This window comes from Phyllobates terribilis, unplaced genomic scaffold (genome assembly GCF_046119375.1).
Source record: "Phyllobates terribilis strain yellow unplaced genomic scaffold, ASM4611937v1 Scaffold_235__1_contigs__length_3068650, whole genome shotgun sequence".
NCBI classification, from domain to species: domain Eukaryota; kingdom Metazoa; phylum Chordata; class Amphibia; order Anura; family Dendrobatidae; genus Phyllobates; species Phyllobates terribilis.
The window spans coordinates 1863527-1889502 of NW_027362995.1; positions in this window are offsets into that span (position 1 = coordinate 1863527).

Below are 25976 nucleotides of genomic sequence, written 5' to 3' on the forward strand. Positions count from 1 at the left end.
CATACTCAGATTTATTGCCGATTTTCTTTCTTCATGAGATGGAAATTCTGATGAAAAATTTTTAAAAAAAATCAGTAACAATATATTCTTATAGGATCTGCTTTGTCATTATATGGATAACATAAGAGACCTATAGTATTGTATAAAACCATGTGGGAATATTTGAGCCTTGAAGTCAACATTCACATTGCTGGTGCTGTAGACATGTACATACCTGGCAAAGGGGACGAGGGTGGCAAGATGGTAACAGCATCGTCTGTATTACATACAGGAACAGATACTTTCTGCCTGTTTGAAGAAGAAAAACATGTAAATCTCAAGTAAACTCCATATAAAAGGGGTTGTCTCACTAGAAGAACACCGACTATAAGGACTAGTAGGACATATGACTGTCATAGTGGGAAGGTCTTCTGCTCAAGACTACTTTTTATAGAGAGCTGAGAGGAAAACAACTACCAAGAATGGCCGGCATTTCATACTACAACTCTCCTACAGTGAGGGCAGCACTAAAAGTGCATGACCGGCCACAATTATGGGCTGTTATCTCCAACAATTCCGAAAGCTGAAAGCACAATGACCCATAACCATGGGGCGGTGGATGCTGCATTTGATATTATGGTATTTATGTCCTATATTTGATGTTGTGCACATATATCAGCCTGGAGCTCCCAGTAATGACCCCATAATCTACTCACATTTCTGAGATGTTTGTGTTGGATTCTGGTGTACACTCTGGAGGGGCCTTGGGATCCTCGTTGTTCACCATCCCGTTAGTGGTGGTAGAGTGCTAAATGTGGATAACAATAAGTTATTAAATATATATACTTTTTCATTTTGCAGATCCTTTTTTGTACATATTTTGGATTTATCGATCACATACTTACTTTAGAAAGCCTCTCAGAAGATGATGATGCAAATATTCGGAAGATAAAGTTCTCATCGTCCTCACTTGTGCCCTCCTTATCCTCTGAGACCAGATGGTTGTTTTCATCAGAGTGATCTACAAGACATAGGTAAGGAAGGATTGTTAGAGGGTGTCAGTATAACACAGTCGCTATATCTCACTAGGTTACTAGATGATACAACGTAATATACAGAATACATGAAAAAAAACTCCTGTACAAAATTAGGGAAATAGGGATACAGTACGAACCCATGGTCAACATAGCTGAGATCCATGAAACATGGATAACATAGTAGATCAGAAAAACCATGTGGAAATATTTGAACCTTGAAGTCAACATTCACATTGTTGGTGCTGTAGACATGTACATACCTGGCAATGGGGACGAGGGTGGCAAGATGGTAACAGCATCGTCTGTATTACATACAGGAGCAGATTCTTTCTGCCTGTTTGAAGAAGAAAAACATGTAAATTGTAAGTAAACACAGTATAAAATGGGTTGTCTCACTATAAGAACACTGACTATAAGGCCTAATAGGACATATGACTGTCATAGTGGGGAAGGTTTTCTGCTCCAAACTACCTTCCATGGATCAGAACACAACTACCAAGAATGTCTGGCAAGTAATACTACAGCTCTCCTACAGAGTAGGCAGTGCTAAAAATGCATGACCTGCCACAATTATGGGCTGTTATCTTCTGCATTTTCTGAAGCCAAAAGTACAATGACCGTTAACCATGAAGCGGTGAATGCTGCATTTGATATTCTGTTATTTATGTCCTATATTTGGTGTTGTGTACATAGATCAGCCTGGAACTCCCAGTAATGACCCTTTCTAATCTACTCACATTTCTGAGATGTTTGTGTTGGTTTCTTGTGTATACTCTGGAGGGGCATTGGGATCCTCATTGTTCACCATCCTGGTAGCGATGGTACAGAGCTAAATACGGATAAAAATAAGATATAAAATATTTTTTTTATGTACTTTTAGAGTTTTTTTTATTTTTTTTTACATATTTTGGATTTATTAATCACATACTTACTTTACAAAGCTTTTCAGAAGATGACGTAAAATTTTGGAAGTCAAGGCTCTCATTGTTCTCACTTGTGCCTTCCTCATCCTTTGAGACCAGATGTTTGTTTATATCAGAATGATCTACAAGAAATAGGTAATGAAGTATTATTAGAGGTTGTCAGTATAACACAGTCACTATTTATCACTAATATTAATGGGAACAGATGATCACATATTAGGGAAGATGAGACAAACAGTCGCTTAGTCTAGATGACGTCTCCTTCTACTTACTGATAAATAAGCTGGTGTCTGCGTCTGAAACAAGCTGAGGAACATACTCCAGCTCCTGGCTCAGAATGTTGTCAAAGTCCAAGTCACTCAGGAATGGATGAACCTTGATCTCAAATGCTCCTCCTAGAAAAAGAAAAACAAAAGTGATGCGGACATGGTCAGGGCTGGCTCCATATCTGAACAGTTTATCGTAATCTGAACTAATGACAAAACTGAGCCGACATGAAGGAAATAAACTGAAAGTCTTAGTGTGGAGAACTAGAAATACAGTAGATGAGCTGATAGAGAAATGCTGATCTTCATGGACATGAGCGATATGTCCTTGGTCTAATAAGGGAATATTAATACTAGTATATCTGTTACCTGTCCCAAGTCTACGCACAGGATTTCTTCTGAGCAGCTCAGTGATGAGATTCTGAGCATCCAGGGGTGGAGCGCGATCACAATTCCAAATTAGTTCTCCTGTTACATAGAAAATTACAGAAAATAAAACCTCTTTACTGGACTGTAACATAAAGCAAAGGAAATAACTAAACAAATGTAACCAATCAACGCAATGATCGGATTATTCTACTCACCAATGACAACCCTTTTATAAAGCTCAGTGAGGGAATCAGCATCAAATGGTACACATCCCAGCAGGAATTTATACAGGATGATCCCCAATGACCACCAGTCAACAGGTCTTCCATAGCCTTCTTTCAGGATGATCTCTGGGGCTATGTAACATGGGGTGCCACAGAACTGGAAACCAACAGAACATAGAGATGAGAATCGATGAAACAATTATTATGACAAGATATCATCGTTAAAACACAATACAGAAGATAAAATATTAGTGGAAAAGTTCTCTAGAAAGGAAGATCGTAGAGAAGAGACAATAGTGTGATGAGATTTGCAAATAACAAGCTAAGTTCTTGTAGGTGATGCTGACCTCACGGTCCTGGAACTCTCTGGAGATGTCCACTGCTAATTCCTTGTAGGTGTTGGTTTTCGGTATCATTAGACCAAGTTTTGAAATCCCAAAATCGGTAACTTTAATATGTCCAGTAGATGTAATCAGGAGGCTGCAAAAGAGAAGATGATTTTAGCCTCACAGACTGAATGATAATAAATGACAACTTTCCCCACTTTATTATACTACGGGAGCACTTACTTTTCCGGCTTCAGGTCTCTGTGCACCACACCGTAACTATGCAGGTATTCCACGGCAAGTACCGCCTCTGCAAAGTACAAGCGGGCCATGGGGACAGAGAAAGGACCCCTGGTGCTTAGAAGGGTCCCACAGTCTCCACCTATAGAAGAAAGGAAATATGACCGGTGAGGGGTTTATACAGAAGATAACCATGATATACCACGAGCAGATAACCATGATGTATAATGAGCAGTGAGCGGAAACATACTGGGGAGATCACACAGATAGTGGCGTACATAGAAATCACAAGACCCCATATCAAAAGTTGTAATTGCCCCCCACCCTAAAAAATAAAAAAGAAATATATTTATATCCCTGTTGAAGCAGCTTGGTGTTCTCACCAGCAGTACAACTTTTATGGCCATTTTAGAGTATGATGCTCCCAAAAATGCCCACACCCACACTCAATGAGTATGGTATCTCCACAGTGAATCCTCCTAAGGAGGCCACCACTTAGAAGGAGGCCAGCCACAACCCCCTACTCGGTGTGATGGCACCCACAGCAACCCTCCCACTCAGGATAATGTTTCCCACAGTCCCTCACACAATATAATGGTCCGCATAACTCCCCACTCAGTATGATGTCCCCACACAGAATGGGGGCCTCCATACAGAGTGAGGACCCCCACAGCACCCCACTTAATATGATGACCTCCACTCAGCATTCACAGTCCCCCCATATCTAGTCATACGGCCCCCTTTCAGTATTTTGGTCCCTACTAGCCACCTACTCAGTATTTTTGCCCCCACCAGCCCCACCTCCTTGAAGAAGCAAATACCGCTGAAATTGTGATGACAGGTGGAGGGATGCTGCCCACTGCCGAGCGTCGACAGACCCCCTCCGACTGATGAGCCCCATAGCGCCCCTGCACCAAGATCAATGAATTTACGAGCATCTTGGTAATAGATAACCTATAGTAAATGCTCTGTGGGGATGTAACCAACAATGTCCTAATGATATGAGCAGTGATAAGATGAAAGCAGACATGGGCTGAATATAATACAATAGATGTGTCTTACCTCCTACATACTCCATGAACATACACAGGTGAGATCTAGTTGGAAAGGAGCAGAGCATGGAGACCACAAAGGGACAATCAGCAAATGTTAAGATGTCCCTCTCCAGAAAGGCCCATTCCAATCTCTGTGCAGTATTTAGGTTCCGCTTAGCCATTTTCTTCATAGCAAAGGTCTGGTGTGAGTCTTTATGATGCACTAAGTAGACGGCCCTGGAGAGAAGGAGAATCCATCGGTTATAATAAATCCTTATTAATTATCCATCTATAGAAATCATTATATGTTTAATACTTGTATCCAAGGGGTAACATTTCTCCTTGCGGAGAGTGACATGTTAAGCTTGTCAAGGTGAGGAGACTTTTAAGCCTCAATGATCCTCTGGGAAATATGCAAATTGTCTCTTCAGAGAGGAAGAGAACTAGAACTCTAGTGCCCCTTATAGGAAGTAGTAATCCTAAAAGTCAATATTGATCCTTTAACGAGCCTTATCACATGACATGGAATAATAGCCATAACCAAAATCTCAATTTTCGGACACTATGTTTTGGGGTACAAGCACTCATCAGTGCAAAGTGTGAGATATGGTTTGGCTGGGTGAGAGGCATCTGACCGGGATCCAAGCGGTAACGTTTCTCCTTGCGGAAAAAGCCATGTTAAGCATGTCAAGGTGAGGAGACTTTTAAGCTGCAATGCTCTTCTGGGAAATATGCAAATTGTTTCTTTTTAGAGAGGAAGAGAACTAGCACCCTAGTGCCACCTATAGGAAGTAGCAATCCTATTTCCCAGAGGAGCATTGCGGCTTAAAAGTCTCCTCATGTCCGCAAGGAGAAACGTCAGCCCCTTGGATACCGGTCAGACACCTCTCACCCAGTCAAACCATATCTCACACTTTTCACTGAAGAGGGGCAGTACCCCAGAACACAGTTCCTGCAAATTGAGATTTTGGTTTTGGCTATTATCCTAAGTCATGCGACAAGGCTTGTTAAAGGGTCGATATTGACTTTTAGGATTGCTACTTCCTTTAGGTGGAGTTCTAGTTTGCTTCCTCTCTGAAGAGACAATTTGCATATGTTTAATACTAGAAGTCTGGCCGCCACTATAAATCCACATCTAGAAATACATAAAATAGCACTACATAGATCACCTATGGGAGGTCTCCACAATGCCACTTCTGCCGGAGCCATCACCCAGGTCACATTATAGATACGAGAATCTATCGAAATTCTCTTTGGGCAGATTCGCTATAACTGACCAAATACAATTTAGTGCAAATAAAATTGGTCCAAAATGAATGTGCTCCAGGGCTCTCTTCTGCTGCTGAGGCCAGTGATTGGGCCCACATGGTCATGGTGGAGGGTGTAGATGTCATTGACATCAATATGGTGTCACCCTTCATGTGACCATGTGTAGCCAACTTCTCTGATCAGCTTCATAATGGAGCCCCCCCATCAAAACAAAGATCAGAGTGGAGAGCAGAAAAGCTCAGGTGGAGGAGGCAGCATAAGAACAGATGAGGGTCTAGCACAGGTGAATGTAATAATATTATATTATTATATATTATATTGTATGTAATTATATTATTTAAATCGCTTTCCTTACAGTTTGATTTGCTACAGATCATATAATTTCCCTATGATAACACTGAATGGCAGAGTGCAGGGGCAGAAGCATTGTCATAGGGAACCCTGAGAAATGTGGATTATGGCAACAGAAATCTCACCCAAAATTTCCACTGCTGATGAGTTTGGAAGTTTTATAGTCGCTCATATGCGGCTTTCTCGCCGGAACCAATGAATCCATCACGCTCTATAAAAGAATAAGAAATAATACTGATTTATTGAAGATGCAGGAAAAAAGTTACAGATGCAAAAACTTCTCCCCCCATATTATGTCCCAGATGATTTACACTGATATGATGTTGGGAGGATACAAACCGGACGCTGGGCAGACCTGGCGCTAGCACCCAGCACACCCAGGCAAGTGCCGGGGCCCTGAGTAGGCGAGGGGCCCACTTGCTGTCGGGCACCCTGGCGCGCTATGGGACTGGTGAGCAGAGGAGAGTGGTGCCAGCGCCAGCTAGTGGGCCTTGCTCCCCCCCCAATGCTTGCCCAGGACCACGGCCGGCACAATTCTTACCTCTCCACAGCTGGTGAGCAGTGAGGTGAGCATTTGATTTTTTTTTTTTATGTATGGAGGTATGGGGCATTATATGGGGGGAGAAGTGACATCCTGCATGGGGCATTATATGGGGGGGAGGTAGGGACATCCTGCGGGGGGTATTATATGGGGGGGGAGAAGTGACATCCTGCATGGGGCATTATATGGGGGGGAGTGACATCCTGCATGGGGCATTATATGGGGTGAGAGGTGACATCCTACATGAGGCATTATATGGGGGGGACATCCTGCATGGGGCATTATATAGGGGGGTGACATCCTGCATAGGGTATTATATGAGGGGGAGAAGTGACATCCTGTATGGGTCATTATATGGGGGGGAAGTGACATCCAGCATAGGGCTTTATATGGGGGAGAGGTGACATTCTGCATGGGGCATTATATGGGGGGTGACATCCTGCATGGGGCATTATATGGGAGGAGTGACATCCTGCATGGGGTATTATATGGGGGGAGAAGTGACATCCTGCATGGGGCATTATATGGGGTGAGAGGTGACATCCTGCATGGGGAAATATATGGGGTGAGAGGTGACATCCTACATGGGGCAGTATGTGTTGGGGGGACATCCTGCATGGGGCATTATATGGGGGGGTGACATCCTGCATGGGGCATTATATGGGGGATGACATCGTGCATGGGCCATTATGTGGGGTGGGACATCCTGCATGGAGCATTATGTGGGGGGGACATCCTGCATGGGGAATTATATGGGGGGTGACATCCTGCATGGGGCATTATGTGGCGGGGATATCCTGCATGGTGCATTATGTGTGGGGGACATCCTGCATGGGACATTATGTGGCGTGGGACATCCTGCATGGGGCATTATGTGGAGGGGACATCCTGCATGGAGAATTATATGGGGGGTGACATCCTGCATGGGCCATTATGTGGGGGGGCACAGCCTGCATGGGGCATTATGTGGGAGGGACATTCTGCATGGGGAATTATATGGGGGGTGACATCCTGCATGGGCCATTATGTGGGAGAGGGACATCCTGCATGGGGCATTATGTGGGGGGGGGGGGCACAGCCTGCATGAGGCATTATGTGGGGGGTCAAAGCCTGCATGGGGCATTATGTGGGGGTCACAGCCTGCATGGAGCATTATGTGGGGGGTCAAAGCCTGCATGGGGCATTATGTGGGGGGCACAGCCTGCATGGGGCATTATGTGTGGGGTCACAGCCTGCATGGGGCATTATATGGGGGCACAGCCTGCGTGGAGCATTTTATGGGGTCCATTATTCTATATGGAGCAATATATGGAGCTCATAATACGGTATAGAGGACTATGTGGTGCCATTATACTGTGTGGAGGACATTACTGTCCGGTCTGCACTGTGAGCTGTGAGGATTCGCAGCTTTCTGAGTTATTGTGGAATTTACAATAGATATCGCTCATGTAATGTAAGAAGTGAAATCTTCGGGCTTGTACTATATATATATATATATATATATATATATATATATATACAGTACAGATCAAAAGTTTGGACACACCTTCTCATTTAAAGATTTTTCTGTATTTTCATGACTATGAAAAGTGTACATTCACACTGAAGGCATCAAAACTATGAATTAACACATGTGGAATTATATACTTAACAAAAAAGTGTGAAACAACTGAAAATATGTCTTATAATCTAGGTTCTTCAAAGTAGCCACCTTTTGCTTTGATGACTGCTTTGCACACTCTTGGCATTCGTCTTTGTGCGACGCAGAAAAGGTGAATGGATGGACACTACATGCCTGGTTCCCACCGTGAAGCATGGAGGAGCAGGTGTGATGGTGTGGGGGTGCTTTGCTGGTGACACTGTTGGGGATTTATTCAAAATTGAAGGCATACTGAACCAGCATGGCTACCACAGCATCTTGCAGCGGCATGCTATTCCATCCGGTTTGCGTTTAGTTGGACCATCATTTATTTTTCAACAGGACAATGACCCCAAACACACCTCCAGGCTGTGTTAGGGCTATTTGACCAAGAAGGCGAGTGATGGGGTGCTACGCCAGATGACCTGGCCTCCACAGTCACCAGACCTGAACCCAATCGAGATGGTTTAGTGTGAGCTGGACCGCAGAGTGAAGGCAAAAGGGCCAACAAGTGCTAAGCATCTCTGGGAACTCCTTCAAGATTGTTGGAAGACCATTTCCGGTGACTACCTCTTGAAGCTCATCAAGAGAATGCCAAGAGTGTGCAAAGCAGTCATCAAAGCAAAAGGGGGCTACTTTGAAGAACCTAGAATATAAGACATATTTTCAGTTGTTTCACACTTTTTTGTTAAGTATATAATTCCACATGTGTTAATTCATAGTTTTGATGCCTTCAGTGTGAATGTACAATTTTCATAGTCATGAAAATACAGAAAAATCTTTAAATGAGAAGGTGTGTCCAAACTTTTGGTCTGTACTGTATATATATATTTATCTGCGGTATCTGTGCATCATGAATCGCCCACGAAATCCTGGAGCCGCCCTGCAACGGTCATCATACATTACTATAACATTCTGGATAATGTGGGAGATCACACAGAGGAGGACTTACAGGTAATCTGTCACCAGGTGTTTGCTATGTATTCTGAAAGCACCATGATGTAGGGGCAGAGACCCTGATTCCAGTGATGTGTTACTTACTAGGCTGTGTGTGGCTGTTTCAATAAAATCAGTCGATTATCACTAGAAGACTATCTGTCTAGCCAGGTAGTCCTATTGCTCTGTACCCCTGCCTCCACCACTGATTAGCAGCTTTCTGCCTATGCAAAGTGTACACAGAAAGCTGCCAATCAATGGTGTGGGCGGGGTTATACAAGACTCAGCATTCAGAGCTCTGCAGCAGAAAAAAATAGTGATTTTATCACAACTGCTCCACCGAGTAAAGTAATCAACACATGGAATCAGGGTCTCTGTCCCTGCATCATGCTTCTCTCAGACCAAATAGCATAAACCTGGTGACAGATTCCCTGTAATTCAAATGTAATTAACACCATAGGGTCATCTACACTTAGAATAGAGACGTCCCATGGTTGTATGGGGGATAATACTGGACGAGTCATTCACACCCCATGATCTGATGACACACACGCATCCCCCTCTATGATACTTACGGATTCTTGGATCTCCGGGATCTCACTAATTCCATTGTTAGGATTCGACAGCTCAGTTGTTTCTAAAATAATGATGAAGAAATGAAATGTATTAGAGGATATTATTCCTACATAGATAATACAGCAATATAACGGAGAAATGACAAGATGTCTGTAAATGGGATTAATACTCGTTATATGGGGATTCTAAATATGAGAATATACGGGAAATCCATAGATAAATGTAATGTAAATGATGGATGAACCCCTTCATAAATAACAAAAGACTGACCATCACTTCCGAAAAGAAAATGGGTGTGAACAGGTGCATACTAAGAGTAGCCATCCAAATACATAACTAACAAAGTTGCACTCTGTAACGCTATAGCATGTAAACATGAAATAAATGAAATTTGAATTGCATTACTGCTGTAGAAAATAGGATAAAAGGAAGATACTTAGCGCATAATTTGGCCAATTCATGCATGGCCAGTAGCCACGGCAAGGCGACCTTCTTTTTCTGGGTGCATGCCAAGTAGCCACGGCAAGGTGACCTTTTTTTTTGCTGGGTGCATGCCCAGCAGTCACGGCAAGACGACCTTCTTTTGCTGGGTGCATGCCCAGCAGTCACGACAAGGCGACCTTCTTTTGCTGGGTGCATGCCCAGCAGTCACGACAAGGCGACCTTCTTTTGCTGGGTGCATGCCTAGCAGTCACGGCAAGGCGACCTTTTTTGCTGGGAACCTATCTCCACCCATCAGCCCGGGGTGGTTTTAATTACAACAGGATCCTACCTACCCACATAAATGTAGGCTTCAGCCTAGGAGAGGATTCACATTAGGAGAGGATTCCAACAAAAAGATAGCCTTGTCATTGGCTGCTGGGCATTCATGAATTGGCCAAATTATGTGCTCAGTATCTTAGTTTTTTCCCATTTTCTAGAGCAGTAATGCAATTTAAATTTAATTTATTTCATGTTACTTGCTATAGCACTGCAGAATGGACCCTCCATCACATGAATGAGGAAGCCCCCACCCACGCTGCACATACGAGTGATAGTAAGAGAGCTGAAACATAGGAGAGATTTGCAAATTAGCCTGGAAGTGCACTGGGGGCGTGTCACTGCACTTGGATTTCTTCTTTCACGCCCCCAGCGCACTTCCATTCTGATTTGTATACGGTGTCTACTTTACATTTCTCCTGACTGGCACATTGGATTTCTACAAACAATTATTATTAGGGGACAATGGCCTATACCGTCACACCACTACTTCTATATGTAACAATGTGCTGCCAGGTTCCCATTACACAGAGTAGAGAGTAAATCTAACATTACCCTCCGTCCTCTGTAATATCTGGACATTCCTTGTAGAAGGTCGGGTGATCGCTCACCTGTAATCAGATCGCTGTTCAGCTCCGGCTGACTCCTATTAGGGTCAGGGATTTTCGGGGTCAAATTTTGCCCATATTTGGCGTCGCCTCCTGTTGTTTCCTGATAGATATAATATTTATAATTACTATGTGGAAGATTTCACTAAATCACCAAATACATAAATCATGAAGGACTAAACCAACATTTACAGATGCACCAATTGTAACGATACAAATCCCGCGCCATCTTCAGACCTTTTCTCAGAAAGTCTCCTCAGATACGGTGGATTAAGATACGTCTATTAATATTGATCCTTACCGGGCGTTCCAATGAGCGTTCTAGTATAGACAGGACTTTTTCGGCCAGTTCTTTAAAGACAGCCAAATCTTCAGTCTGAGATCTTTCTTCAGCCTATAAAGAAGGAAAAATGGAAAGGAGAATTTTGAGATGAGAGCGGTCAGAATGGAGGCGGAAATTGTATGTGACATCGGTTCTCTGTCTGCAGATACAATGACTACATACTGTATTTGGGGACTCGTTGTGTTTTACCGTAATTTTTGGACTATAAGATGCCTTTTTTTCCAAAATGTTTGACCTCCCTTCTAACACTCTCGCACCCCTCGAATCTATCCTAAACTCTGCTGTCTGACTAATCCACCTGTCCCCCCGCTATTCCCTGGCTTCTCCCCTCGCTCTGCCAATCCCTTCACTGTCTACACTTACCCAGCAGACTCCAGTTCAAGACCCTAACCTTGGCATGCAAAGCCACCCACAACCTGTCTCCTCCATATATCTGTGACCTAGTCTCCCGGTACTTACCTGCACGCAACCTCCGATCCTCACAAGATCTTCTTCTCTACTCCCCTCTTATCTCCTCTTCCCACAATCGCATACAAGATTTCTCCCGTGCATCCCCCCTACTCTGGAACTCTCCACCCCAGCATATCAGACAGATTATTAATAATAATAATTGTCTGAATGTAGCTTACCAGGGGGGTGGCTGTGGTGGAGTGAGGTCACAGGAGGTAGGGTCACTGCTGTAGGAAGCCGGCAGTAGAAGTGGGGCGCTGCTTCGGGCCCCGAGCTGGAAGGAGCGGGGTATCCAGGAGGTGCGAGGCTGCGGGCCCTGGGCTTCAAGGAAATGTTAGCGGTGATTTAGGAGGGGAGTCCCCGCTCTGCCCATTGATTTTCTGGTGGTGGGCTTCAGGCAAATGGCCGCTGGAGGCAGTGCATGTGCAGATTTAGATCTCGGCTCAATGACGAGCTGAGATCTCAATCTGCGTATTGGTCATCTCCAGCAGCCTACTTCTTGAAGCCCACTGCAGAGAAATCATTAAGCAGAGCAGGGCCTCCCCTCCTGAATTACCGCTAACATTTCCTTGAAGCCCAGGGCCCGCAGCCTCGCACCTTCTGGACACCCCGCTCCTCCCAGCTTGGGGCCCGCAGCAGCGCCCCACTCCTACTGCCGACTTCCTGCAGCAGCGACTCTGCCTCCTGTGACCTCGCTCCACTGCCACCACCCCCCTCAGTAAGCAACCGAAAATTCGGACTATAAGACAGACCCCATTTTATTATAATAAATGTTTTTCCTATTTACCTCCCAAAAATTTTTGGTGCGTCTTATGGTCTGCAAAATACGATATATTAGAAGAAAAAGCTTCTATCCCTCCATTATTATCTATTAATATTGAGAAGTTCTGTGCAGAGTGTCCGCCACTTACCTGGTGTAGTAATGTCCTGATGTTCTGAAGTAAATCCGTCAGATAGTCTGACGTTAGACGACGTTGTCGGTGTTTGGTGAGGCAATCCTTTACTAGCTCCATCACCAGCCGGTGAGTGAAGCTGAGGACGCCATCGGGTGGTAGAAGCACACTGTTAGGACGATTGATCATAAGGATCAACAATAGTGCTTTTACCTGAGGAATGTCCAAAACAATTCCAGCCATAGTGAAAAACTGCAAGTGCTATCAGTCACTATAGAGCCAAGAAAGGCACGGGTGAGCCTATGTGCATTGTATATATAGCGACTGTGAGCAGTGATGTCACCATCACCTGTGATGTCATCACGGAATCTTGTGATAGAATCTTCACGGAGCAGCTCTGCGCAAATAGAATGCGGCCTGGTAATATATAAAGTGAAAACACCATACAATTAACTACCCATGTTATCATGGCCGTTCTATTTTATATCCAATTAGAACACAACCAGGATAAAGGTGTGTTCACAAGTTGGATTTTGGCAGCATTTTTTTTCTACCTCAAAAATCAAAGGAGGCAGGAAAAACGCTGCTTAAAATTCAGGTGTTTTTACTTGTGTTTTTTTTTCCATTCATTTGAATGGGTGAAAAATGCTGCAAAACCTCTGAAAAACTTGACAAGCTGCAGATTTAAAAAAAATGCAAAAAAAAACAGCATGTGAATGAGATTTCAGAAATGTCATTCACTAAGATGGTACTGTAAAACACAGCATTTTTTCTGCAGAAGAAAAACAGTGAATACACCCTAAAGATATCCTCAGTCATATTATGGGAAATATTGTATATTTCGCATTTATTATCTCACGTGTTTTTCTTCACCATAGAACTTTTAAGGCTGTGTGCCCACTATGCGTTTTTTAGGCGTTTCTGCAGCGTAACTTCCGCCGCTGAAACACTTAAAAAACGCTTGGTGATAGGTCTGCAATGGTCCCCAATGATAATCCGCATGTGCTGTGCACATGCTGCGGAGATTTCCGCTGCGGATTATCATTGCGGAAAAATCCGCAGCACGTCCTTTAATTCTGCAGAGTCGCTGCAATTTAGCCGCCATTGACTTGCATTGGAACGCATAACATCCGCATGACTACAAATACACATGTGGATATTATGCGACTCAATGCGTGGATGGTACCCGGGTCTGGAGATGAAGAGACTCTCCTCCAGACCCGGGTACCATAGTACCTGTAGTTAAAATAGAATTAAAATAAAAAATAAACATATACTTACCTTCTGATGGCCCCTGTCTGCTCCCGGCGGTGCTGCTGGCTCTTCGGCTGCTCGCGGTGGTAAAATGACCTTCCATGACGCCATTTAGTCATGTGACAGGTCACGCGACCGCTGACATCGGCGGTCGCGTGACCTGTCACATGACTAAATGACGTCATGGAAGGTCCTTTTACAGCACCGTGATCCGCCGAAGACACAGAACGCACCAGAGAAGGAGATCGAGGACCATCGGAAGATGAGTATAATGTTTTTTTTCATTTTTCACCATTATTATTCTTTTTTTTTACTATTGATGCTGCATTTGCAGCATTGTAACTTGGTCACTCTATGTAAATCCATGCCGGATGCATGGAATTATATAGTGTGACCAAGTTGTCAAGCACTTTTCCAAGTGATGCTAAAATCACTTGGCAAAGCGCTTGACAACCCAGGGAGATGCAGAAACGCTTAGGAAAAATCCGCAGCATTTCTGCATCGTGGTCATATATCCTAACTCATTGGCAAACTGTTATACAAGGCTATATTCACACTAGACGTTTTTTTAGCGGGCTTTTTTATGCAAATTTTCAGCCGCTTTTTACAGTACCAACAAAGTCTATGAGATTTCCGAAATCTCATGCACACAGCTTGCTTATTTGTCCTCAGTATTTTGTGCTTTCCATGGCTTTTTGCAATAGAGTATGTCACTTGTTTCAGCGTTTTTCACCCATTAAAAAAAAGGGTGGTGGAAAAAAATGCTGAAAAAAAGCCTAGTGTGAACATTTTGCTGCGTTTTTAGTGAAAAAAGCAAGTATGTGACACACATTTATTCCTGTGATTTTCCCAAGTTTAAACCATCTTGTCTTGGTCACCTGAGATAGCAGCTTGGATTATTACAGTTTAATTAAATTAGTGATGCCTACAAAGTAAACATTGGTTGAGCTAGGTGTGAGATTGAACAACACGTGTGTTATGATCTGCTACAGAGACTAAGGAAAGACAGGAGATCTGTCCCTACAATAGAACTAAACTAGATCCCTACGATGTAACGGGGAACCTGATCCTGCGATCAGACCCGCTAAAGTCCTCGGCTAGTCTGTACGAAGACCTATAGATGTGAGGGAGGAATCCCTACAAGAACTAGGGACTGGGAAAAGTTGGACACCTCCTAGCAGAAATCGTAGCAGTCAAAGACAAACACACAACAAAAAGTAAAGAGGTCAGAAGACCTAGCAAAACTAACAGAGAACGGCAACAGAGCACCAAGCTAGCTAAACAGTAGTAAATACAAATGAAGTCCAGCAATGCCAGGAGGGCGGAGCCGGATTAAATAGGCAAAACTGGTCATGTGACCAGCAAACTAAAAAAAAACTAACAGGAGAGTTGTAACAGTACCCCCTCTTCTAAGAGGATCCTCCGGATCCCCTAGGCCCAGGCTTACCAGGAAACCTCCTGTGAAACGCTCGGACAAGTCTGGAAGCAGAAACATCATCCACCCTCACCCATGAGTTATCCTCAGGTCCGAAACCCTTCCAAGCGACGAGATACTGCAAACTCCCTCTATACCGTCTAGAATTTAGGATGCGGGAAATTTCATATTCCCCGTCCTCCACCATCGGAGGAACAGTGGCAGAGGCGTCACCATCCGACACATCAGCTTTTTTCAACAGAGAAACATGAAACACCGGATTAATCCTCCAGGACGTAGGAACCTCCAGCCTAACAGCAGATTGGTTAACTATCTGAAGCACCTTAAAGGGCCCTACGAACTTGGGACCCAATTTTTTAGAAGGAATCCTCAATTGCAGATTCTTAGAGGACAACCAAACCATGTCACCAACAGCAAACAAAACCTCTTGCCGTTTCCTATCAAAGTACCTCTTAGATTTTTTGTTAGCCTCCTGAAGATTACCACGCACATCCGTCCAAACTCTCTCCAAATCACCGGAAAAACTCTCCTCCTCAGGCACAGCCGAAACCAATTTGGAGAATGACCGAAAAGACGGATGTCTCCCAGAACAACAAAAAAAAGGCGAACACCCAGCAGAAGAGGATGTATGGTTGTTAAGAGCAAATTCAGCAAGTGGCAGAAACTCAGACCACCCCTCTTGATTGTCTGCCACAAAACAACGCAAGAACTGCTCAACATCCTGGTTCTTCCTTTCTGTCTGGCCATTAGACTCAGGATGATATCCGGATGAAAACGACAAATGGACTCCCAACCTGTCACAAAAGGCACGCCAAAAACGAGCCACGAACTGAGGTCCCCTATCAGAAACAATGTCAGTAGGAACACCATGTAGTCTGACAATCTCCTTGACAAAGGCCTTAGCGAGTGTCTTAGCGCAAGGCAGTTTGATAAAGGGAACCAAGTGACACATCTTGCTAAAACGGTCCACGACCACCCAGATGACCGTGAAACCTTCAGAGGGAGGAAGGTCAGTAATAAAGTCCATAGCCAGATGTGTCCAAGGTGCACTAGGAACCTCCAGAGGGCAAAGCAACCCCGCAGCAGGAGCATGCGAAGACTTGGATCTAGCACACACAGTACATTGGCGCACCCACTTAATGACTTCCTTCTGCCATCCAGGCCACCAAAAACTGCGCCCCACAAGTCTCTTGGTCTCAGAAATTCCTGGATGACCTGCCAACCGAGACTCATGACACTCAACAAACAAATCTCTCCTAAAGGTCCTAGGCACAAACAACCTCCCATGGGGAGTGTTAGATGGGGCATTCTCCTGTGCTTTAAGAATCTCATCCTCCAAAACGGAGTCCAAAGCAGCAATCACAACACCTTCTTGTAAAATGGTCTCCTCTTCCTCCTCAACACCGACCATGGGAGAAAAGCTGCGAGACAAAGCATCCGCTTTAACATTCTTGGTACCCGTGATGTAAGTAACGGAAAAATTAAACCGCGAGAAAAAAAGTGCCCACCTAGCCTGACGTGCATTCAAGCGCTTGGCAGCATCAAGATAGATCAGATTTTTATGATCAGTGAAAACCTGAATGGGAAAATCAGCACCTTCCAAGAGGTGACGCCAGTGTTCAAATGCGAGTTTAATCGCCAGCAATTCCCGATTACCAATATCGTAATTAAGTTCAGTCTCGGAAAATTTTTTTGAAAAAAAGGCACAGGGATGTACTCCATCCTTGTTTTCCTGAGACAACACCGCACCAACCCCCACCGAAGAAGCATCAACCTCAACCAAAAACGGCTTAGTCACATCAGGCTGCATAAGGATGGGAGCAGAGGTGAACCTCTCCTTTAAAAACACAAAAGCTTCAATGGCCTCAGAAGTCCACTGAACCGCATTAGCACCTTTCCTGGTGAGATCGGTCAGCGGTTTGACAATAATAGAAAAATTTTTTATGAATTTTCTGTAATAATTGGCGAAACCCAAAAACCTCTGTATCGATTTCAAACCAATAGGCCTAGGCCATTCCTGCACAGCTTGAACTTTAACCGGGTCCATCTCAAAACCTTCACTGGAGATAATGTAGCCCAAAAAACTAATTCTCAGTACAGCGAACTCACATTTCTCCAGCTTAGCAAAAAGCGAATTGTCCATTAATAACTGTAATACCTCACGTACGCTCCGCCAATGAGACTCCAGATCAGGCGAATAAATCAAAATGTCATCCAAATACACAACCACATTTTTGCCGATTAAAGGTCTAAGGATATCGTTAATAAGATTCTGAAAAAATGCTGGAGCATTGGTGAGACCAAAAGGCATAACCAGATTCTCAAAATGACCCACAGGAGTGTTAAAAGCAGTCTTCCATTCATCACCCTCCTTCATGAGCAACAAATTGTATGCCCCCCGGAGATCAATTTTAGAGAACCACTTGGCCCCCACTAACTGGTTAAATAAATCAGGAATCAATGGCAGTGGGTAAGGATTGCGTACAGTAATTTTATTAATCTCACGAAAGTCCAGACAGGGACGTAAACCGCCATCTTTTTTTTTTACAAAAAAAAATCCAACAGCCACAGGAGACTTGGAAGGCCTAATGTGACCGGCGGCCAAGCTTGTCTGTATGTATTCCTCCAAAGCCTTTCTCTCAGGAATAGTAAGATTAAATAAACCACTCTTAGGAAGAGTCACTCCAGGGACAAATTCAATGGTACAATCATAGTCTCTATGAGGAGGCAAAACCTGCGACTCCTCCTCAGAAAAAACTCTCCAAAAATCCTGAATAGGTACAGGCAATTCCCCTCTATCCACAGCAGCAATGCGCCCGTTACAACACTTGTTATAACACTTAGGGCTCCAGGACTTAATTTCATTGGTAGACCAATCCAGTACAGGATTGTGCAATTTTAACCAGGGTAACCCCAATATTACTGGAGAAGGCAAATTATCCAATACCACCAAATCCAAATTCTCTTGATGAATACCATTAATAGTGAGGGGAAATTCACAGACCTTGTGAGTAACACTCTTCAAGGGAGAGCCATCGACAGAAACCACAGCAATAGGGGATGACAAAGTTTTAGGTTCTAATCTAAGTTTTTCCAAGAATCCCCCATCAATCACATTCAGAGTAGATCCACAATCCACAAATACACGAAATTCAATTAATTCATCCTGAGCAGCAGTAGTGGCAGATAGGAATACTCCCTTAGAATTTTAAACAGGCAATACGGGCATGACTGACCATTTTTTTTTCTTTCTTCATACGAACCACACAGCTTTTAATAAAATGACCAGAATTTCCGCAATAGAAACACAAGCCTTCAGAAAGTCGGCGGTCTTTTTCCTGAGAGCGGGGTGTCATCGCCCCAATTTCCATCGGCTCACCATTGTCAGCACTGAACCTCTCAGGACTCGAAGCTGACATAGCAGAGGATTTGCTCTCATTAACCCTTGCACGCAGTCTCCTGTCCACCCGTATAGCTAATTGCATTGCCTCCTGCAAGTTTCCAGGTGTGGGATAAGCAATCAGTAAATCCTTAACCCTTTCACCTAGTCCTGCAAGAAACAAGCTTTTCAAAGCTGAATCGTTCCACCCCACCTGGGCAGACCACCGACGGAAGTGAGAACAATATTTTTCCACATTACCTGATCCCTGCCTCAAATGTCTTAATTCAGACTCAGCAGATGAGACACGATCAGGATCATCGTACAATAAACCCAAAGCAGAAAAAAAACTATCCACTGATCTAAAGCACGGATCACTAGGTTGGAGAGAGAAGGCCCATCCTTGAGGATCTTTGCGCAAAAGTGACATTATGAACCCTATGCGCTGTGATTCATCACCAGAGGATCCGGGTCTCAAACGAAAATATAATAGACAAGCATTTTTAAAAGAAAAAAAATCTTGTTGTTCGCCAAAAAATAGATCAGGCAGACGTACCTTTGGTTCCACAAAATGCGCTCCAGAACAGCTACTCACGTGTTGTTGGAGCTTGGCCACCTCCAGAGAGAGTCCCTGCAAGCGTTGAGCCAAATCTTGCACCCAGACCATGATGGAAAACTGGAGGTCTTTCCTTAGAGAAATTTTTTTTTTTTTTAAGGCTGGACTTACTGTTATGATCTGCTACAGAGACTAAGGAAAGACAGGAGATCTGTCCCTACAATAGAACTAAACTAGATCCCTACGATGTAACGGGGAACCTGATCCTGCGATCAGACCCGCTAAAGTCCTCGGCTAGTCTGTACGAAGACCTATAGATGTGAGGGAGGAATCCCTACAAGAACTAGGGACTGGGAAAAGTTGGACACCTCCTAGCAGAAATCGTAGCAGTCAAAGACAAACACACAACAAAAAGTAAAGAGGTCAGAAGACCTAGCAAAACTAACAGAGAACGGCAACAGAGCACCAAGCTAGCTAAACAGTAGTAAATACAAATGAAGTCCAGCAATGCCAGGAGGGCGGAGCCGGATTAAATAGGCAAAACTGGTCATGTGACCAGCAAACTAAAAAAAAAACTAACAGGAGAGTTGTAACAACGTGTGGACCAGGGAGGTGTGAAAATGAACAATGCCTGAGCAACTCAATGGCAAACCATAATGTGAAAGTAAATAGTGTCCTACAAATTCAATGCACTGCCAGGGTCTTAGATAAACCATTCCAGACCAATTCACCCCCCTGTTACATTTGTAATGTGTACTTTTTCATGAACATATGTCTTGCAATGGTGACCTGTTTTCATGTGTCTATGGTGGAAGCAAAGCTGAACTTTGGGATCCTGAAAAACGCACCAAAAATGCACCAAGAGCCACTGCAAAAAACACAACAAAACCTGCGTTTTTGACGCTACTTCTTTCCTGACAAGAGATTATGTTTTGCTGCAGAAAAAAAACACCTAGTGTGAATATAGCCTAAGACTTACTCTGCCAGCATTAATAGTCAATATTCTGTATACAAATAGGACTCCAATCCAGGTATTCAGTTTATCATAAACATGCCTGAGTTAATCTGCCAAATACACATAGTATGCTTTCTCATAGGTCAAATATAAATCCTGTTAAAGGTCCAAGTTGCAGCAGTTAAGTAGAACAAAACAGACCTCTTCATTCTTTGTAGGTGGAAAAACTTTCGAAATTGTCAATGTATCAAGTACTTGACGCACCCCCTGGGCCATATTCTTTAGGGGAATACCCGGAGCCGGATCAGATGGGGGTTGTAGTCTCCGAGTGGCTGTGACCCGGTCCGTGCCCAGGGTGTCAAGCTCAGAGTATGTGGCAGTCCTACAGATGTTATAAAGTTCTTTATGTCGACTACGCCACCCGTTGTATTGCGGTCACTACGGCCGCCGCTGCAGCAGGGTCCGCTGAGGCTGATGGTGTTGGTGCAGCTTTTGATAGTATAACCCCCAACGGGTGGGGTATAGCCTCAGGGGGTCAGGTGCAGAGGATGGGGGTTGTGGTGGTGCAGCATAGATGGTAATTAAAGACAGAGTCGGGTTGTGCAGTTTAGGGTATTTACTTACTGCTGATGTTCCGGTCACTCCAGCTTCAAGTGACCACCCGAGCCGTGCTGCGTCCACCAGGTCCTGGATTCAGCCAACCCCCAAGCAAGTCCGGAGCGTGACCCTGAGCCCTCCTTCCTGTCCTGTCTTCTGGCCGTCCCCACCAGGGATCCACCTAGGTCCAGCTCCCTCGGGCCTTCTGTTGGGAGACCCTTGGCCTTGGGTTCCCTGACCCTACACGTGGTTTGCCTTCAGGGTGGATGTGGTGGGTGGCCGTGGCAGATCCTGCCCACGGCCTCCGGTCTCTGGCTAGGGTGTGCTTTAGCCCCCACCAGTTTGGGATCCGGTACCCTTTTGCCAACTCTTCACCCGGTGATGGACTTTGGGTTCTCAGAGTCCTTTTCGTTTCCCCCTCTGGGTCTCTCTTTCTCCTCTCTCTCTCTGGGGCTTGGAGCTGCTCTTCTGCTCTCTTCCTCTGACTTCTCTGCAAAAGGCTGACTGACTGACCCTGATCTTGGATGGTGCCCACCTTATATACTCCCTCTATGTGTGAGCTCAGGTGACCAGCACCCAATGAGCTCCTATCTTTACCCAGGCTGCTCCCCCTATCTGCCCCTACACTACTGGGATGTACCACCCCCCTCCCACTCCAGCCAGGAACAGACTCGGTCGTACCTGCACATTTCTAAGTGGGAGTACCGTTGGTCTGTTCCTCGGAAATGGGATGTGTGTAGTGCATGCAGCTCTCTGAGCCCAGATCCACACTCCATCCCTACCCGGGAGTGGAATATCACACCTCTGGGTTGAGGTGCAATACCCCTGTAGCAGCCGAATCCTCAGGGTGCTACATTCCCCCCTGGTAAACCACAGCACGTCCTCGGGCTGCAAGAGATAAACATCCACAAACATACATTTTTTTTTTTTTTTCCATAAACATATAAAACATCATATATATATCAGCATCATCATAAAACTTTTCATATTAATATTCTTGTTTCTGGTTCCTCCTCCGGACACTGTGCAACGTGTGCCCGGGAAAAGTGCAACAGTTTCTCTTAGAAAAAATGGTTTTCCTATAAAACCGGTAGGGGGCGCTTTAGGAAGCGCAACTATATACAAGGGATATGGCCGCTCTCAGTCCTCGGCCAGGTATTAGGGAGGAATGACCGCTCTCAGTCCTCGGTCAGTGGGATTAAGGGAAATACGGGTAACAGTTCAATTTGCTGGTCCCAACGGGGACTATATTAGCAGCAACAGTTCACTGTGCCCCGACGGGCAACTATATACAGCTTCTACTCTGCCGTACTCAATGACGACGTCCTCCTGCTCTTTCTTTGTGGTTACCTTTAGCTTCAGACCCGTCCGGGTCCTCTTGTTCTTCCTCCTCACACCGCAGCTCTTCCTCCGTCAGGCGATGCACATGGAGGGCGTAGGGTCCTTTGGCACACTTGTGCCGGGTAAAGGTGACCTCGTCCCCGATGTAAAGGTCACGACCTCTGTGTCCCTCCGGTAGGTGGGACTCAACGTCTCTCCTGGTCACGAAGACGTCGCCTGGGGTGCGGTGGTCTCGGATGAAGCCCCACCCATGCTGCATGTTAAACTTGATCACAGTCCCGGTGGTGCGGGGACTATGCGCTGCACGGGGGTCTCTCCTGGCCCGGCTCTTCTGCTCCGCGCTCCTTATCTGGGCTTGTTGTTCCCGGACCCGCCTCTCTCTCCGCTCCCTCTCAAAGACCTCGAGCTGCTGCCGGCAGCACTCTGCACGCTCCGCTGCAGCTGCCCGGGTCTCCTGAGTGAACCCCATGAGGTCTTCTCCGGTGGGGTCCCACTCAAACTGTGCCTCCTCTAGCGGGGGCGAGGTCCTTTTTACGGGCTTTGGAACCGGAATCAGGGGCTCGTCTAGGGGTCTCTCTTTCCGGAGTCGGGGATGGTGAAACTCCGGTGGCCATATAAAGGGCTGCCCATCCGGGCACGTATGTTGGGCGAACAGATCTTCTCCCAGATGCGGCACTCTTGGTTTTATGGGCGCGGTGGTGGTGGCGCCCGGGTTGCCCAGGCCTTGCGGCCAGGCCTGGGGCACCTGGAAAGTGAAGGGCACCGTAAGGACGGCGGCGCCCTGGGCTACTTGGCCCTGCGACCAGGCCGGTGGCTCCGCGGAGGTAGGGGGCGCTGTTGGTATTGCGGCGCCCGGGGGTACTAGGCCTTGCGACCAGGCTGGTGGTACTTCCTGCTTGGTCACGCTCGGGGTCGAGGCGTGTGACGTCACAGGGGTCGCGGCTGCGGCTTCCGGTTGTGGCCTAGTCTGCGGCGGTGACGTTGCAGCGAGGGGCACGGCAGGGGATACTTCGGGCTCTGCGACGGGGAGCTGGGGCAGGTACGCGGTTTCCCGGTTTGGGGTAGAGACGTCCCCTTTACCTGCCTCCTTTCGTTCGGCTCCCTTCTCGGCGCCGTCTCCGGCCTTCAGTCCTCCTGCGCCATCCTCAGAGGCGGTCTGTCTCCTCGTCTTGGGTGGCGTGCTCCGCTGACGGGTCTCGGTCTGCTGGGCCATCTCATGGCTCCACTCCGCCAACGTCTCTCGCTGCACCCGGGCCATCCTCCGTGCGAGGCCCTCCAGAGCGGTCTGCGCACACTCCCGGTCTCGGGGGAGCTGTGCTAGGACCTCCACTAGGCCTAGTGGGGTCGTTGCTTCTAGCAGGCTCCTGACCAACGGGTCGGTGCTGCTCTGCTCTCCTTCTGCTGTTTCCAGCAGGCTCCTGGCCAGCGGGCCGGTGCTGCTCTGCTCTTCTCCCATCTCCGGGTAAGCTTCTTCTGGACTCAGCTCTAGGCTTCTTGTCTCCGGGTGCGCTCTCTCCAGACTGCTCCAGGCGACACCCATCTTTGCTCTCTTCTTCTCAGTCCTCCCACTTCGAGGGCGGTCCCGGGGCCACTTGGTGATTGTCAGCTCCAGGGGCAGTTCTTTCACGCTGACAGACACCTCTAGCATCACAGTCTCTGTTGGTGGGGGCGGTTTCCACTTTTGGCGCCATTTTCAGTCCTGGCCCACGATGGGAGGTGGCCTCTTGCCACCCTCTGGCACGCCCATAATGGCGTCCGCTCTTCCAAGGCGGGAAACCTTTGGAAATGGCGGGAATCGTCTCCCAGTGGCGGGAAACTCTGCAGATGGCGGGAAAAAGCTGTTAATGGCGGACAACCGGCGGGAATCGACCTGTGATGGAGTCCGATGGCGGGGACCCTCCGGAACCGGCAGGAGACTTCTTTTTGAGGTAAACTCGTTCTTTTCTTCAGGCACGCAGTACCCGGTTGTTGTGGGCACGTAATCCTGCCGACTACGCCAAAGTTGACGCACCCCCTGGGCCATATTCTTTAGGGGAATACCCGGAGCCGGATCAGATGGGGGTTGTAGTCTCCGAGTGGCTGTGACCCGGTCCGTGCCCAGGGTGTCAAGCTCAGAGTATGTGGCAGTCCTACAGATGTTATAAAGTTCTTTATGTCGACTACGCCACCCGTTGTATTGCGGTCACTACGGCCGCCGCTGCAGCAGGGTCCGCTGAGGCTGATGGTGTTGGTGCAGCTTTTGATAGTATAACCCCTAACGGGTGGGGTATAGCCTCAGGGGGTCAGGTGCAGAGGATGGGGGTTGTGGTGGTGCAGCATAGATGGTAATTAAAGACAGAGTCGGGTTGTGCAGTTTAGGGTATTTACTTACTGCTGATGTTCCGGTCACTCCAGCTTCAAGTGACCACCCGAGCCGTGCTGCGTCCACCAGGTCCTGGATTCAGCCAACCCCCAAGCAAGTCCGGAGCGTGACCCTGAGCCCTCCTTCCTGTCCTGTCTTCTGGCCGTCCCCACCAGGGATCCACCTAGGTCCAGCTCCCTCGGGCCTTCTGTTGGGAGACCCTTGGCCTTGGGTTCCCTGACCCTACACATGGTTTGCCTTCAGGGTGGATGTGGTGGGTGGCCGTGGCAGATCCTGCCCACGGCCTCCGGTCTCTGGCTAGGGTGTGCTTTAGCCCCCACCAGTTTGGGATCCGGTACCCTTTTGCCAACTCTTCACCCGGTGATGGACTTTGGGTTCTCAGAGTCCTTTTCGTTTCCCCCTCTGGGTCTCTCTTTCTCCTCTCTCTCTCTGGGGCTTGGAGCTGCTCTTCTGCTCTCTTCCTCTGACTTCCTCTGACTTCTCTGCAAAAGGCTGACTGACTGACCCTGATCTTGGATGGTGCCCACCTTATATACTCCCTCTATGTGTGAGCTCAGGTGACCAGCACCCAATGAGCTCCTATCTTTACCCAGGCTGCTCCCCCTATCTGCCCCTACACTACTGGGATGTACCACCCCCCTCCCACTCCAGCCAGGAACAGACTCGGTCGTACCTGCACATTTCTAAGTGGGAGTACCGTTGGTCTGTTCCTCGGAAATGGGATGTGTGTAGTGCATGCAGCTCTCTGAGCCCAGATCCACACTCCATCCCTACCCGGGAGTGGAATATCACACCTCTGGGTTGAGGTGCAATACCCCTGTAGCAGCCGTATCCTCAGGGTGCTACATACTTATACTCCTTTTGGGGAGCCATGTCATCTGCTGGTGGAGGTCCACTGTGTTTTATCAAGACCAAAGTCAGCACAGCAGTCTACCAGGACATTTTACAGCACTTCATGCTTCCCTCTGCCCACAAGCTTTATGGAGATGGAAATGTCATTCTCCAGCAGGACTTGGCCCCTGTCCACACTGCCAAAGGTACCAATACCTGGTTTACACACAACAGTATCACTGTGCTTGATTGGCAGCAAACTCGCCTGACCTTAACCCCATAGAGAAACTATTATAGAGAATCTATGGGGTATTGTCAAGAGGAAGATGAGACCCCAGACCCCACAATACAGACGAGCTGAAGGCTGCTATCAAAGCCACCTGGGCTTCCATAACACCTCAGCAGTGCCACAGACTTATCGCCTCCATGCCACATTGCCGCATTGATGCAGTAATTGATGCACAAGGAGCCCGACCAAGTATTGAGGGCATTTACTAAACATA